Raw genomic sequence first — 15,981 nt, 5'->3', positions numbered from 1 at the left:
TGGCAGAGGGGGAGACGACATGCCTAAGAACAATCTTCTCTGAAAGGGGGATCCCAGAAGGCACAAAGCCATCCCCCCCAAAGGCTCCTCTCACCTTCAGCCACCTGAGAAGTGGATCCCGAGAAGGACATGGACAAAGGGCTGGAAGTATGCCTCTCAAACTATTACCTCCTGGGGAATATAAGTTTCAGTCCCTCTATGGAGAACTGGGGCTAACATCCCAGGTGTGAAGACCGGTTCAGCTGGTCCCTGGCTCACCCCACCTGCTATGTTGCTTGTGTGCCATGAGCAGTATCAGCAAAGTCTTAGGAAGAGTGGACACAGATTAATAAATCACATGCAAACATGCAGGGAGCTTTAATGCAGCATATAGCATAATACATGTGACAAAAAAATAACTCGTTAGGCTGTGATCTTTCATTCCTAGAGCACATTGAATGCATCGTGTCTGAGGAAGGGGACATTCGACTCCTTTATCCTGAGTAGATGTGACTTAAAAGCAGAATTATGTTATTCTTTCTCCCTTATCTGGTTCTTTGTGGAAAAACAGAATCATCTAGCATCTAGCCATCTAGAATCTGCTCCTGTTGACCACAGGGTCAGAGGTTTGTGTTTGGTGATATAGTTCGCTTGCTGAGGCCTCACTGGGTGTGTCCGTGGAGACAGGGAACAGGTTTGCAATCCAGTCCCAGGACAACTTGACTTAGAAGGAGCCACTGCACGCTGATGGCCCTCTGATGACAGCTGGCTTTCTCCAAGCAGATGTGGGCTTGTTACCGCTGTAGCACTGGAGTCATAGAAGAGTTCTCAGTCCCGCCTTGAAGTCAGTCCTCCCCCGGGGCTGCCAGCCTTCCCCTCCTCCTCATCACGTATGGGGCCTTACACCAAAAGAGCCCGTTCTCCCTGAGGAGCCGCTACTACGTCCCCCTCACCTTCCTTCCAAGCCAGAGTCACCTGTCTCAAGTATCAGGGGACAGGGAGGAGAGCTCATCCTGGCATGGTGCCTTCCCTTCCTGGGAATCTCTGGGCCTGAAAAAAAAGTCTCACACCCCACCCCTACTGAGAAGAGGAGTATTCCTCAGCCTCAGCTGGCCACATCTTTCCTTCACCTCATCCGTCATCTGGACAGGTGGGCCCTAGAGAGAAGCCACACGCAGGACAGGGTAATTAGGATCCATTAAGGAGAAGAGGCTGGGCTGCAGGGGGGATCGTTCACTCCCCAGCCCCCAATTCTAAATGGGGCCATCAGCCACGCTGAGCCTGCTTCCTGCTCCCCACTGCCCTGCAAGTTCCTGGGGGGCCGAGGCTGCACGGGGGTAAGTGAGCATCTCAAGGACAAAGAGGCCTGGAGTAGAAGTAAGGAACCACAAACTACAGTCCAGAAGGCAAGGCAGGCAGCAAGAGGGGGAACCAGGACCCTCAACAGGATCCAACGTAGCTCATTCCCAAGGCACGGCCTCAGCTTACTGATCCCAGGGCCGGCCTCTGCGGCTGCAGGGAAGGCAGCCCCCTGGCGCCTGGGTTGCTCTGCGGCACTGTCTCAGAAGGCCCCGCCGGACAGCAATGTGCTTCTTGAGAGGGGTTACAAATTAACCTCTCAGCTGTCTCATCAAGCACCAGCTTCCTGGTCAATTTGTCAGACTGGCTGCCTCCCTAAGAGAATGGGAATGCTCAACAGTCAGACTTGGATTTTTTTCTGTTTTGATCAGATCAGAAAATTTGGGAGGGGGGCAGTGGCAGGTGGTAATGAAGCAGAATGTAGACAAAGGGGTAAAGTGTGAGAAGCATCAACCGGAGGGGAACCAAGGTCCACAACTCCCCTCCTTTCTCCTAAAACCAGGCCTCAGTGGGAGGAAGAATAGGAGCAGTTCTCCCAGGACACTGGGCCAGCCCTGGAGAAGCCCAGTGGCCTGCACGTGCTCACACGCACCCTCTGTGGACAAGGTCATGACTGAAGGGTGGGGCTTCCAATCTTCAGACAATGCCAGTCACCAGAGGCCCTCAGGACCCCCAGCAATAGACACTGGTTGTCTTGTCCTGGCAGCCCATCCCGGTGGGGCAGTGAAGATGGACACGAGAGCAGCCACAGTCCAGACACAGGTCTGGAGAGAAGATGAGAACAACGGTACCTAAACTGAGGTGTGGCGACTCCTCGCCTTCCACGACTGGCTCCCTCCACATGGTGGTGGCAGCGACATTCATCTCCACCTTACTCCCAGAAGCAGGTTCCGAGATGCTGAGTGACACACCCAAGATCACACAGCTAGTAAGTAGCAGAGGCTGGACCAAACCAGCCCATATTTCCAGAGGAAAACTCAATTCTTTGATACATAAGACCTGTTTATATGTATCATCTAAACCCCAGCAAATCATCCAAACTTTCATAATCTAGTCCCTCCTCTGAGTCTGAACTCTTCACTCATTCATTCAGAAAATATTTCAGAGCTGATAAGAAATTGATGCTACCCTCCTGCCACCTACGTGCCACACCCTTGGTGGTACTGCACATCCAATGGCGAAGCAGCCCATGACTGAGCCCTGACTTGAGCCAGACTATGGACGGACAGCAGCATGGAGTTGCTGAAGGAAAGTCAGTTGGCCATGGTCCCAGAGCAACACAGTTCATGGCTTGACCTCCCCACAAAGAGGCCAGAAACAAAATTTTCCCCTTTAGTCATTTAGTTGAACCCTATATTGCTTACACAAAAAAGCAAGAAGATACATCTTAAATATAACTCATTGTTTTTAATGTAGGCACAAATGGTCCCTGAAATGTGTTTGCTGGGTCTGTAGCAGAACTTTTTTTAAGGACTGGGGACATCTAGTTTCATAATATCTGGCTAGTTCACGTCTGTATGGTGAAGCAAACATCATGGTTCAGGACCACAGACAGCAGCTTGGGCCCCCCTCCACCCGCTATACCCTGAACCCTGCTGCCCAGCACCCTCTGGAAGGCACTTCTTAGCTTCCCCTTTCCAACAGAGAAGAATTGGGTCAGAGTTGAATTTGGATGCTTTTGTCTGGCTGAGCCCCCTGCAGGATCTGAGTTATTTTGCCTGCCTTTGCTGGTTTTAGTCAAGATAGCAGTTAAGCCCACATGAGACCAGGAGATGGGAGAGATCAATTACTAATGTGCTGGGAAAAAAAATGATAATTATACAGAGGTGTAATATTAAGCATAGGAGGACTAATAATTCAGAAAGAGACACTGGTGACTACCAGGAGGCTCCGCAAGGCAGAATGGTAGTGAATGGTCGCTCATTTGCATAATAGCTTTCTTGTCGTTCCCTTTGTTCTTTTGTTGCTTCAACTAATTGCTTTTAAGATCCTGTTATTTCCTTCATTCCTCTGAAAGGACGGAGCCCCAGTGATCTGGAAATGATAACTTTCACTGTACAATGCTGTCACACATTTATAAATTTGGGAAAATGAAAGGAGATGAAAATTCTTGATCAAGATAGCACCAGGAACCTCTCCTTCTGCCCGTTAGGAAGCGGGCTGTGGGGGCTTTTCTCCAGGCCTGACATCACAAGTGTACCACCTGTGCAGCTGTCCCATGCATGCTTAGAAGGCCCTGTGATCAGAAAGGCCCTGTGCTTGATTTAATGCCCTGCAGTGACTGTCTAAAATTTCTCAATAGTTTTTTAACAAGGGGCCCCACATTTTCATTTAGCACTTGCCCTGCGAATTATGCATGCTTATCTGAGTCAGGTTTGGCCAGGATGTGGTCTGACTTCAAAGACAAAGTAGACCCCACGTGACAAAGCCTCCCAGTAGTCAATTTATCATACCATCTCTGCCTCTGATACTCACATTGTCCGCAGTACCCTAGATGGCCATGACTCATAGAAGAGGGACAAATCCTATTAGCCAGGATGCAATCTGATGCCAAACTTCTTGGACTCAGCTGACAGTCTAGCCTGGCTCATTCATGAATAGAATGAACAAAGAGGAACACAAAGATTTTTGTCTGGATGGGGCTCTTAATAGGTGAAGTCACTTCCTTTGTACATAAGACCTGAGTTGACAGTGATTTCCCTGGTCTAGGGACTCTAATGGTCCCACTGAAGAAGCATGGGACATCCCTGCATGTGCTGCTCATCCTGCTCCCTCCCACTTCACTGATCCAGATAAACATCATTCATCTATTCCTGCAACAAGCATTGCTCGATGACTCCAGGCTATTGGGGATACAAGTGTAAACAGAGATCTGTCTATATCATGGATCTTATGGTCTCATCACAGATGAGACCCAAATGCCACACACATCCTTATGAACACTCATGTGGAAAGCATTATTCCCACATTCCTGTCTTAGAACCTGTTGTTTTCCCACTTGGAATGTCTGCTCCTCTTTTCTGCCAAACCATGCCTAGTTAACTTGATCTCCACAATCCAGCTCCAAATATTTCGACCAGGAGGCCTTCCCTGTCTGACTCCATGCTGATCACCGCTCTGCTCATGCTCCACTCAGCCACCTCTGTGCTACATCTACCTCAGGGTTCAAGTGTTTCCGTGACTCTGTGATCTTCAGTTCTTAGGAGGATTGTAGGCTTCCTAGCTTGACAGGAAGTTCAGACAAATACCCAGGGTCTGTTTTCCCATGTATTCTCATTACTCTGCCCGATGTAGCCGGTACGGTTTGCTGCCCACACAAACCCATCGTCTTCTCGGCCAGCAGATTCCAATTTTGTCTCCATATTCCACTTTTCTCTGGGGCCACCTTCTTGAGAAAGGTGACTTTATCTCTGAATTCCTTCCCCAAGAGGGTGAGGCTTGGGTCTTGACTGGTCTATACTGATCCCATTCTACTTTCATCATTAGGCTCAAATGGGTCATGTGACTTAGTTTTGGCCAACAAGATGTGAGAGGAATAATGGGGATGCTTGCACAAAAAAAGATTTTCAATTGATAAAAAAAAACTCCTGGAAGAAGATGGGCCTTTTTCTTCAGCTGGATGTGTCATGTCTGCAGGGATGCCTGGAACTGTGACAGCTGTCTTGTGACCATGGGGGAAAAGACCAACAGGTTGAGGATGACAGCAAACAGTGGTGGAAAGAACCTGAGTCCTTGATGACATGGTTGAGCAGATATTAACTGATCTGGAGCTACCTTACCTACTTCCAGGATTCTTGCTATATAACTTAAAAGATTTCTTTATCACATAATACATATTTATTTAGGATTTCTGATTTTGTAGCTGAAAGCATCCTAAGTGATACACAGGATTTTGCCTTACAGGTTTTTCCTGATGGCACGGAACTGAGCTAACAGGCCTACTTGTAAGGAATGTGAGTGGCTCAACAGAAGAAAAATGTAGGATGTAGGCATCCCAGTGCTTCTGAGGTCTGGTTCTCATTCTGTCCCTGACTGTGACTTTGACAGGATGGAATACAGGAAACTAAGGCATAAGGAGGAAAGTCTTGACCTCGATCACATAAACTGAAATAACTCAATCTAGACTACCTACTTGGAACCAATCCCCAATAAAACTGGGATTTAAATAAAGTTTATCTTTCATGAACCAAGATTCTCCTGCATAAATCTGTTCAACTCTTTGATGACAAGTTTAGGCCAGGTAATTATTTTCTACCCATTTTCTGTACTATTTTATGCTCATAAAAAGGGCCTACCCATAGAGATACTGCATTTTAATGATTTTTAAAGACAATTTATATAGCCAAAAGAATGAATCTCTAATGGTGGACCTTATCAGTTCTAGACGGTGTGCTTTTAGACAAAGTGCTGTTCCTAAAATCCCATGTGTCAATAGCCACCAATTTCTCCCGCTTGAAGGCAAGCTTCACTCCTGTCTTACTCGGCTGTGACAGCTAAGCTTATATCAGTTGTCATGACTCTGCCTACTCTCTGTCCTAAAGCAAATTTTGGCTGACTCCACTGGTCATTTGTGGATATTTTTGTTTGTCCCAATTAAAAAGGTCTAGGCTGATAAAGGGGAAAGAACAGGGGTAAGGAGGCCTGCAGGCATGGGTCTGGCAGCAGCCCATTCCCTCTCTACCTCCAGGAAGCAGAAGAAACAATAACAACAAAAAAAATCACTTTGGCTAATGCAATGGACCGGCCAAAACACTCTGTGCTGCCCCAGCAGGGTAGAGAGGCTCACAGATGTGGCAGCCTTCTTCAGCATTCCCCTGCTTCAGGGAAAAAAGGGTGCCTTTAGCTGCAGGTCTTATTTCTTCTGCATTTCCGAATCTTACTCATGGCCCTGCTGAGAAAGTCCAGCCCCCCAAAAACCCAAAAGGGTTCACCAAAGAGGTATAACTGTTGCCAAGGAGACCAGAGAATGGTGAAGGAGAGGCATGGGCTCCTCTGCCCACTGCTGAGTCTCCACAGCGGAAGGGAGGGAGGGAGAGCTCAGGCAGACAGCCGCTTTCTAAGTACAAGTTCCTGTGTGGAGGCTTCTCTCATAAAGATGTCTACCCACTTCCTCTCAATGGTCTCTCCTCCAAGTGAAGTTCTGCTCTTAAGCCTGTGTCTAGACTCAATTCAGCTTCTGAAGAATCTTTTTAAAGATGGAGAAAGTGAGCCTCAGGCAGCAATTCCCCGGGAGCAAGTCAGACCTTCAGCAAGGAGCGAGGCTTCCCAGCAGGTGGGCAGGGCCACCTGGGCTGCTGTGCCGCTTGTCCAGCTGGTCAGCGGCTTTTGGAGACCATGGAGCAGATGGAAGGGCTTGGCAGGCCAGTGCCCAATGCTAGGGGGCCACCACCGTCAGCCACCACCTTGTCAACACACCGATGAGGTGAAGGTGGTGTAAAAACTGACCCTGTTCCAAGTGCCCGGCAGGGTTTTCTCTGCAGGTCTGATGTCCCTGTAGAGAAGGAGCAGGATGGTGAGGGGAGTGAGCTAGAGGGCTGCACCATGGTCCGGGCCGCCTGGGCGCTCCCCAGCTGCCGAGGGGCTCTGCTCTGGACCTGCAGCTGCAGGACTGCAGCCCTCGCTGGGCCTTCCTCAGGGAGCCACCTTCCCTCTTTTGGCTCCATCAGCCTGGGACCCCTTGGCTCCTTGCACGGTCCTAGTAATATCCAAGAGGCTGCTGTGGGCTGGGGGCTTCCTGCCCTCCCCTCCCTTAAGGTGCCTGGTGATTCTGAGTCTCCAAGAAGCAACATTTAAGAGTGGAAAGATTGTGGGTCCCACACTTCTGGCCCTAGAGCTTTCAAGAAATACCTGGGTCAGACTAACACTGGGCTGTCCAGGAGAACTTTGTGTGCTGCTGGAAATGTCCCACGTCTGTACTCTTCAATTCATAGCCACCAGCCCCAGAGGTGGCTAGTTTGACTGAAGAATGAAATTCTTAGCTTTACTTAATTTTAATGAATTTAAATTTAAATTTAAAAAGCCCCACGTGGCCAGTGGCTGCCATAATGGACAGAGCAGTAAAAGCTAAGGCCTCCACTGCCAGTAGCAGTCACAGGGGAATACTGCGCTAGCCTCTTCCCAAGAAGAAAACATCAAGGGACACCGGCTTCTCAGGGGAAATCAAAAGACCCTTTACTAAGCGCTGTTTCCCTACTGAAAATTCCAAGCATCGACTAGGCCACACAAACCCAGAAATATGTAGAGAAAGAAATGCCTACACATCTATGTCAGCTCAACACACAGGAAGAGTGGGCACAGGTCTGGGGAAACATACTGAGCAGGTTTGCAGAACAGAAAGCCTGGAACCCTGTCAGTCCACACGGGTCCTGCAGGTTTGGCTGCAATGAAAGAGACCAAAGTAATCATTCAAGCCCAGAGTGTGCAGACGTTGGGGGTATGATGCAGTGAAACCTTGCTGGCCCTATTTTGCGGGTCCGTGCAGAGGGGTTATTTCCCAGGTGGGAGCCCCACTGTTATAAGACCTTTCTGGCTTATCAAGGTGCTGGGGCTCGGCTGGGAGCAGACTTTTCTTCTATGGCAGCACATCAAGATAAAGCAAGGTGTCAGCATATTCATTTTGGGCAGTTCTGTAATCACGTGTGAGCAAACAGCTATCAGCTCCTCATCTGCATTGAACTCAGGTCATCTGGGTGACTTTCGGAGATTGTTCCAGGGAGAAAGGCTGGGCATTTGGCACATGGGGAACATGAGGCATGCGCTCCAGACAAGCAGAGCTGAGAAGGCACTGTGGTCGCTGGTGGAGCCAGGCAGTGTGGCAGGACTCTTCATTTCCCACTCTAGCCCTGGGTTCTGTCTTATGTCCCCATCTCAAGAAGAGAACTGACCTCCCAGAGAGAAATCTGGCAGAGATCCTCTCTGATACCTCCTAGACACTTGCCTTCCCTTCCTCCCACATCAAATCGGGCACCAAGCCCTGCTGGTTCTGCTCCAGAAATGTCTCCAAACCCCTCTCATCTTGGCCATCACCGCCTCCAGAGGACCCTGGCCCTTTCTACCCCGGGCTCCACCTGTGTCTGACCACCACCTCCCCTCCCTCAGTCTACCCTCCCTCACTTGCTAGAGTAACCAGACTAAAATCCAAACCACTGGGTGGCTGTCCCTCACCTGCTAAATGGGGTTGCATTCGACCTAAAGGACAATGCCAGCACTCCTGTGTGCAGCAAGCAAGGCCTCTCCAGAGCTGGCCACGCTGTTTCTCTCCAGCTCACCTCAAACAGGCCCACCTGCACCGGCCCACACTCTAGCTGGCCGTGCTTCTCACCACCTGGCCCACGGGCTCACATGTCTGCATGTGCCCCCCGCTTTGCACAGATGTTCTTCCCTCCCCAACAAACTCCTATCCATCCTTCAATAACCAGCTCTACTATCTCCTCTTCTTTGAAGGACTTTTGGGTGCGGGTGGAATGGCGTGCATCCCTCCTTTTGTGCCCCTGCAAACCTCTAGTGCAGATTGTGCTCATCGGTGCTGAGGTCTGCCTTCTCTCCAGATGGGGAGCTCTGAGCTCCTCAATACTGGGGACCATGGTTTTTTAGTCATTCCTACTTCCCTCTTGCCCTGCATGTGTCCAGGATATAGTGGCTACTTGATGACGGAGGGAAGGAAGAAAGAAAGGAAGGTGGGATGGGAGGGAGGAAAGGAATGGATTATGAATGAAAAATAGGTTCATCAGACTAAAACCACAGGACTGGACCTGTGCTTCTTGTGCTTCTCAAGCCTTAACATGCACATGAACCACCTGGGGGTCGTGTTAAAATGCACTTTCTGACTAGTGCTCATTCTGCTCTCCCATCAAGCTCCTGGATGGCGCTGATGCATTAGCCATGCATCAAGTTGACCACACTTTCAGTAGTGAAGACATAGAGTGCCCATAGGTGGGGAAACAGCACACAAGCAAAAACCTCGTCCATTGTTCAGTCATGTAACAGGCCGCATTTCGGCTATTCCAAATGGGACTCTAATTAATGATGTGGAGTTATGCTAAGTGGTCAGATATGTAAAAGATGCTGAATAGAATCCTATATTGTTTAAATATAACTAGATAAATACATAGGATGGCAGAATCTATCAGCTAGATGAAGGAAAGAAAGGCAGGATGGAACAGAGAGAAGAGAGGAGAAAGAAAAAGGCTTATATCAAAGTACGGATGTGGTTATCTCTGGGGGATGGAATTGCAGGCATTTAATTTTTTTCTTTATAAGTATTTGAATGTTCCCATTTCTACGGTAATCATGCATTCTTTTATAATGTTAAAGTTATTTTGATTGTTAAGTGCACTCTCTGAGTCCCCTAGAATATATCTACTCATTTATTGCACCCCCTAAAAGCAAGATGGCAGCTACAGCTGGGCATACCTGGGTCCCCCATCAGGGGCTGGTCCTTAGCCCTTCGAGAAGGGATGTTACAGGTCAGGCAAGAGCAGTGAAAAGCTCCCAGCCAGGCTGCTGCCACCTCCCCAAATAGGTGCCCTGAGCATCACAGCATCCCAAGTGAGTCGTCCATCCTGACACTGACTCTAGCCCGTGGGGCCCCAGCGACAAGAGAAGAGGTGACCCTGGGCCCTGGGATTGGGCCAAACACTGTAGCTAAAATAAGTGTGTGGATGTTCAGAGGGAACAGTGCCTGTTCATGTCCCTGACTGACAGGCCTGTTAGCATTCCTGTCATATCCTCTGGCTTCTGCCCAGAGCTCTTTCTTTCTGCACTGCATTGTTTCACTCTCTCCCCCTTTAAATAGTGTATTTTAAGTCCCTAAGAGTCTGTCCTTCATAAGTCCTTCCTTCTTATACCACAGGGACACAGATCACCCTGGATATTTCCATTTTTCTATTGGGAGAAGGAAGAACCAAGGGTGAGCAAGCCATTAGGGTCATGTTCTGACTGTAAACCCGGGAGATCTATTTTCTGGGAGAAAATCGCCTGACCTTTTATCTCTCTGTGCCTTTCTCTTACTCCTTTGGGACCCAGAACCCAGTGCCTACTGTAAGGGTCTTGTCATCAGAGGCCTAAAGGAGGGGAATATGCATCTAAGAGCTGGAGGGCTCTTCTGCCCAATCCAGCACCTTGTGCTCCATGAGCATACAGTCTCTCCTTGTGATCTGGGCACAGGGTGAAGGCCCACAGTCAAGTGCATGGTGGGTATTACTTAGGGGAATAGACCCAAAGCATTCTGTGGCTTGAAGAATCAGCAGTCTATTTCCTGTTCATTTAACAATCTAGGGTGGGTTTTCAGGCTGAAGGCACAGCCCTGCTCCACGTTGTCATTCAGGACCCAGGCCAGCAGCTGTTCTGCTGTCTTCAAGGCCTGGCTTCCAAGGTTTCCATGGACATTGTCATTCCAGTCAGTCAGAGGGAGAAGAGAAAAGGCATGGAAGGCAGCAGGAGGTTTTGACAGGCCAGGTTTGGAAGGAGCACACATCATATTTGTTCATACCTTTGTGCCATTACAGTCCGACAGCCAAATCTAACAGCAAGGGAGGGAAATTACTCTAGCTGTGTGTCCTGGAAGAAGAGAAGGGTGCATTGTGACAGACACAGCAGTCACCACCACATTTTATTACCTAAAGTCAGACCCCAAACTTTAGGTTCACAAACAATTACTGTCTACTGTGTGCCAGGCACCATGTTAGGCACTAGAGACCCAAAGATGACTAAGACACAGTCTCTGCCCTTCAGGGGTTCCCACACAGGGAAGGTCTCGTGGTAGTGAGTAACTGCAACTACATCACAAGGCTTGGGGATGGGGACACAGCCAACCCAGCCTCCTTGCACACTCTACAGCTGCAACACAGATCATAAGAAAGGGGATTCATGCTCCACAGGCATGTAAATGGGGACTTGTAGAAGTCTGAAGGTGACAAACTTGGGCACGTATCTGTGAGCAGAGTACCCCAGACCAGGTGTGTATGTGCTTCAATGTGTGTTTAAATGTATATGTGAACATGTGCCCAGATATGCATGTGCTTGAGCATATAGACATGTAAGGGAGAAAGAGAAACATCCTCAACTAACATGAGCATCTCCTCTCTCTTCTGAAGTCCAAGGGCTGGATTCTCTTTATCTAGAAGTCGAAGTAGTTGCAAATCAACTTTATCTCTCCCTTTAATATTCTCTCTTATTCTTAGATTCCTGCCCAGAATGACTCAGCTACATGTTGCAGACTTTAATAAAATCCACTGCCATAATCCTGTAGTGAATGTCAGACTCTCATATCCCTCAATTCCCCATTGCGATAGTAAGAAAATGGCAGCTATGACGGAGTGGAGCACAGTGACCCATGGTCCAGGAACAAGAAATGTCCAGGCCCCCCCAGGGAGTGGAAGGAAAGCCTTTGGCCCCTGAGCTTTCTCAAAGACCCAGACACATGGGCCTCCTCGGCAGAGGGCTCCCAGCCACAGGTAAACTGGCATGGACTGAACCATATCCCAAAGAGTAGGCAAGCAGACCACACTGGGTGACTTTCTATCCAGAACAGAAGGTGCTAATGTCTAAGGAAAATGTCCCAAGCAGATGGAGGATCCTGCATAGCTCAATAGAGTCAGGGATAATCAAACATCCTCATAAGAGGCTGGGGACAATAGGCTTGCCCTGGGAGAGGGACCTGCAGAGGAGCCACAAGGGGCCACTACAAGCTGAGGGCTCTGTGAGTTCTCAGTGTTTTTAGGCAAAGAGCAAGGATCCGAGGCATTTGGCTCCAAGGTAGAGGTGGGGTCCACTGCGAGACAGGGTGAGCGCTGCCCGACTGCAAGTCCCTCGGAGAGGTGCTGTGCTCGCCTCAAGGCCACCCAATCTGGCCCAGCAGAGGAGCACTATGTGGGCTCCAGCTTGCAAGATCTGAAGTGTTACCACTTTCCCCTCTGCAGGGGGCAACCCTACTGGCAAGCCTCTTGCCAGCACGCAGGCCTCCTCCTGCTTCCAGGCTGAGGACTGGGACAGGGACACAGCCACTCCCTGGGGACCAGCGGGATGGGGTCAAACTCACCCTGAGTCTGGTGGTGCTGGGGGAAGCGAGAAACCGAGAGGCACGCTAACTACAGGAACAGCGGTAATCACAGTGACTCGCCCTACCTGCCCAGAGCATTTAGCTAGCAAGATCCTTTTGCTTTTATTGTCACCACCACCCCACACCATGTTCCCGGGTGGCTGGCCAGGGAAGGGGGGTAGAGCCCCCTGCCCCACCCCTCCTCTGCCCAGGACTCAGGCCTGCCAGAGGCCAGCGCCTCTGGTGGAGGAAGACAAGCCACACAGGGGCAGGCCTGTTTCTACCACTTGCTCTTGGGCCTTGGCTTGGCTGTGCCCTTCCCACCTGCTGGGGTGCTGCGTGCTCTGGTGACAGCCCTGCCCTGGGTCAAAGCCCCCTGGAGCTAGAGGGACCCTCCGGGGACCTGCAACAACTGCTCCTGCCTCTGGCACAGGCAGGCAGCCCCTGGGCCACGGTGGGCAGATGGGAGCCTGTCCTATTTCTGCAAAGTGTCTGCAAGAAATGCCACCATCTGCTTAGTAGTCAAATGTGTCTGATGACCTGACAAGGCCAACAGGAAACGGCAGCAGCTCCGCTGACTGCTGTGTCCAGCAGCCCGGCCACCCTGGGACGCGGGAGGAGTCCCTCTATCTCTACAGCTCTTGTCAGTTTGCCAGGTGCTTTGTGAGGGACTTTACAGTTTTCAAGGGACTTATTTCTGAAGCTTTTACAAGCAGCCTTACTTTCTCAGTGTGGATGCCCTCCTCACGACTCTGAAGGACTAGGTCTGGAATGTGACCTGTGACCTCTTTGCAGTTTTGAAAAGGCCCCCAGATGATTCCGATACACAGACAGAATTGAGAGTCCCTGGTCTGCATCATCTCACTACCTCCATGAAGAAACAGACTTTCCTGACAGAGGGTGGACACGGACTGTTATTCCCAATTTGTGGATGAGGAAACTGAGGCTCAGGACACCTAAACGGCTTGCCCAGGGAACCCCATTTAGTTCAGCCTATGTATAAGAGCAAGCTCCGGTCTGTGGCCCACTGGCCCATCAGAAGCAAACCGCCCATCAGAACGGAAATGGGGAGGATACCAGGAAGCTCCTCTTGCTCAAAAATGTACCTCCCAGAAGTACGGATCCTAAGCGGCACTCACACCGTAACTAACCTAACACGCTCCCTCGGCGCTGCATCACGTCAAGCTTCTACATCACGTGGGGAGAAGGCAGACCCACGAAATGCAGTTTATTGTTCCAAACCCTGGGCAATGGCCAATGGAAGGCAATGGTCAATCCGGGACTGGGCTATGCATGCTGAAGCCTTTTGAGGCCATTTCCAAGTCTTCCTGATGATGATTATCACCTGAGACATTTACTCAACCTGCAGATTCCTTTTTTTTAAAAAAAGGTATTTTTAAGAAAAAGAAAAAAGTCAGAATCTCCAGGAGAGGGGATGGAGAAATGACAGCTTCAACAAGTGCCCTGGTGATTCTGTGTCACAGAAGTTCGGGGGACGCTGCTCTAGGGCAGTGCTTCCTGACAACACAAACAACGTACAACACACACACACCCACAAAAAACACCACAAAACACAAAATACACAGAACACAGACAACACAACACACAACCACACACAGCACACACAACGTGACAACACAGAGAAGACACACACCATCAGCTAGTCAGCGGGCCGGGACTCCCACTCAGCACCTTCCCCTTGAAAGTTGTCCTGGAGGCCTCTCGGGTGACAAGAAGTTCCGTGCAGAGTGGGTTTCACAGACTTGGAGGGCAGATAATTCTTCGCTGCAGTGGCTGCTCTGTGTTTGTAGGAGGTTTAGCAGCACCCTTGGCTGCTACCCACTGGCTGCCAGGAGCATCCCGATGAAGTGGAGACAACCAAAAATGTCTCCAGACTTTGCCAAATGCCCGGAAGACAAAGTCCTGCAGAGTTGAGAACTTCTGCTCCCACGGAGAGGGGGGAGGAGTGCCCCAGTCTAGGGCCTGCCCTGCTGCCGTCCCCCGTGTGCACTGAGGCCACACTTACAGCTTCCTGAAGCCCCGTTCCTCCATCCCTGAAGCAGGGATGATGTCTGTCTTGCACAATGTTGTGAAAATGGGTTATGATCCAGAATATAAGGGTTCTGATTTACTCAGCAAAAGGCATTGAAGGTGGAGGGAACTAGCCACAGATCCTCAAAGCATCCAGGATTAATTCACCGTGAAATGCCTTAAAGGCCTTGTTACGGGCTGCGCTGTGCCCCCACCCCAAATTCATATGTTGATGCTCCAAGCCTCAGTACCTTGGAGTGTGACTGTATTTGGAGACAGGGCCTTTAAAGAGGTGTTTAAGTTAAAATGAGGCCAACAGGACGGGCCCTAATCCAGTCTGACAGGTGTCCTCATGAGAAGATGACGTAGACACACAGAGAAGCAGGGATGTGTGCGCACAGGGAAAAGACCATGTGAGGTCATGGCGAGAAGGCGGCCACATGCAGCCAAGGAGAGAGGCCTCAGACAGTCAACCCTGCCAGCACCTTCACGGCCTCCAGAGCTGTGAGAAAATTAATTTCTGCTGCTTAAACCCCCCACAGTCTGTGGCATTTTGTGATGGCAGCTGAGCAAATAATACAGGCCTCCTCCTTGATTCTGCCAGCAGAGCAGACACCTGCCTGAGCAACAATTCTCTTGGCACTGCTGGTCTCCACTACTTTGCAGGTCCCCTCCGCTGGGTCAAGGTTCCCTCCAGCCTCCCCTAGGAAGGGCAGAGGGGGCAGGAGGAAACCACAGAGCCCCTTACAAGCAAGTCACTGGGGGCTTGAGTGATCCTCCGTGACCAGTACACCCACTCTCTCTCCTCTCCAGAGCCTTTCAGGGGAGCTTAACAACAGCACACACAGCTGAACCTCAGCACAGACTCTTTGCTAAACACAGGTTCTCAGCTCAGGGTAATAACACCCTACATGCCTGTACCACGCTGATAAAAAGTCATCTAGATGAAAGTGTGCTTTCCCAGTGTTTAATCATCAGCATTTCTGTAGAACCTGGTTAGAAATTTAACTTTCTGGAGAGGGCACCTGGGGACCTGGCTTTTCTTAATACATTAAGAGCAATATACCACACAGGTGAGCCTCAATTGACGTAAGACATATAAAGATATAGAGCATGTCCTAACAATAGTTTTAACCACCATCAGTCACACTGTGGACCAGGCACAGCTTTATGCACTACACCCACTCAGTGCTCACAGCAACCTATGAATTGGTACTATTGTTATCTCCATTGGAGATGGGGAAACTAAGGCACACAGCAGTTACACAACTTGTCCAAGGCCCATAGCTAAGCGACTGGCCAGATCAGAGTCAAAGCCAAAGAGTGCAGACGTCTTGAGGAGAGGAACTGAGTCCTGCTCATATGAGTTGCAGCCACCCCTGAACACGCGGTCATACCCACGGAGTACCCGTCAGCCCTCACGCTGCCCGAGCCTTCCCAGGTGAGCAGCATCAGTGATTGGGGAAGAGCCTGGGCTTCAGTCAGACGGACTCAGGTGGGAGTCCCAGCTCCTCCCCCAACTCACACGGTGATCCTCAGTAAGTTACCTTAGTTTCTTCCACTGAAAATATGAA

Source organism: Manis pentadactyla, chromosome 7 (assembly GCF_030020395.1).
Source record: "Manis pentadactyla isolate mManPen7 chromosome 7, mManPen7.hap1, whole genome shotgun sequence".
NCBI classification, from domain to species: Eukaryota; Metazoa; Chordata; class Mammalia; order Pholidota; family Manidae; genus Manis; species Manis pentadactyla.
Note: the sequence above shows the minus strand (reverse complement) of the source record.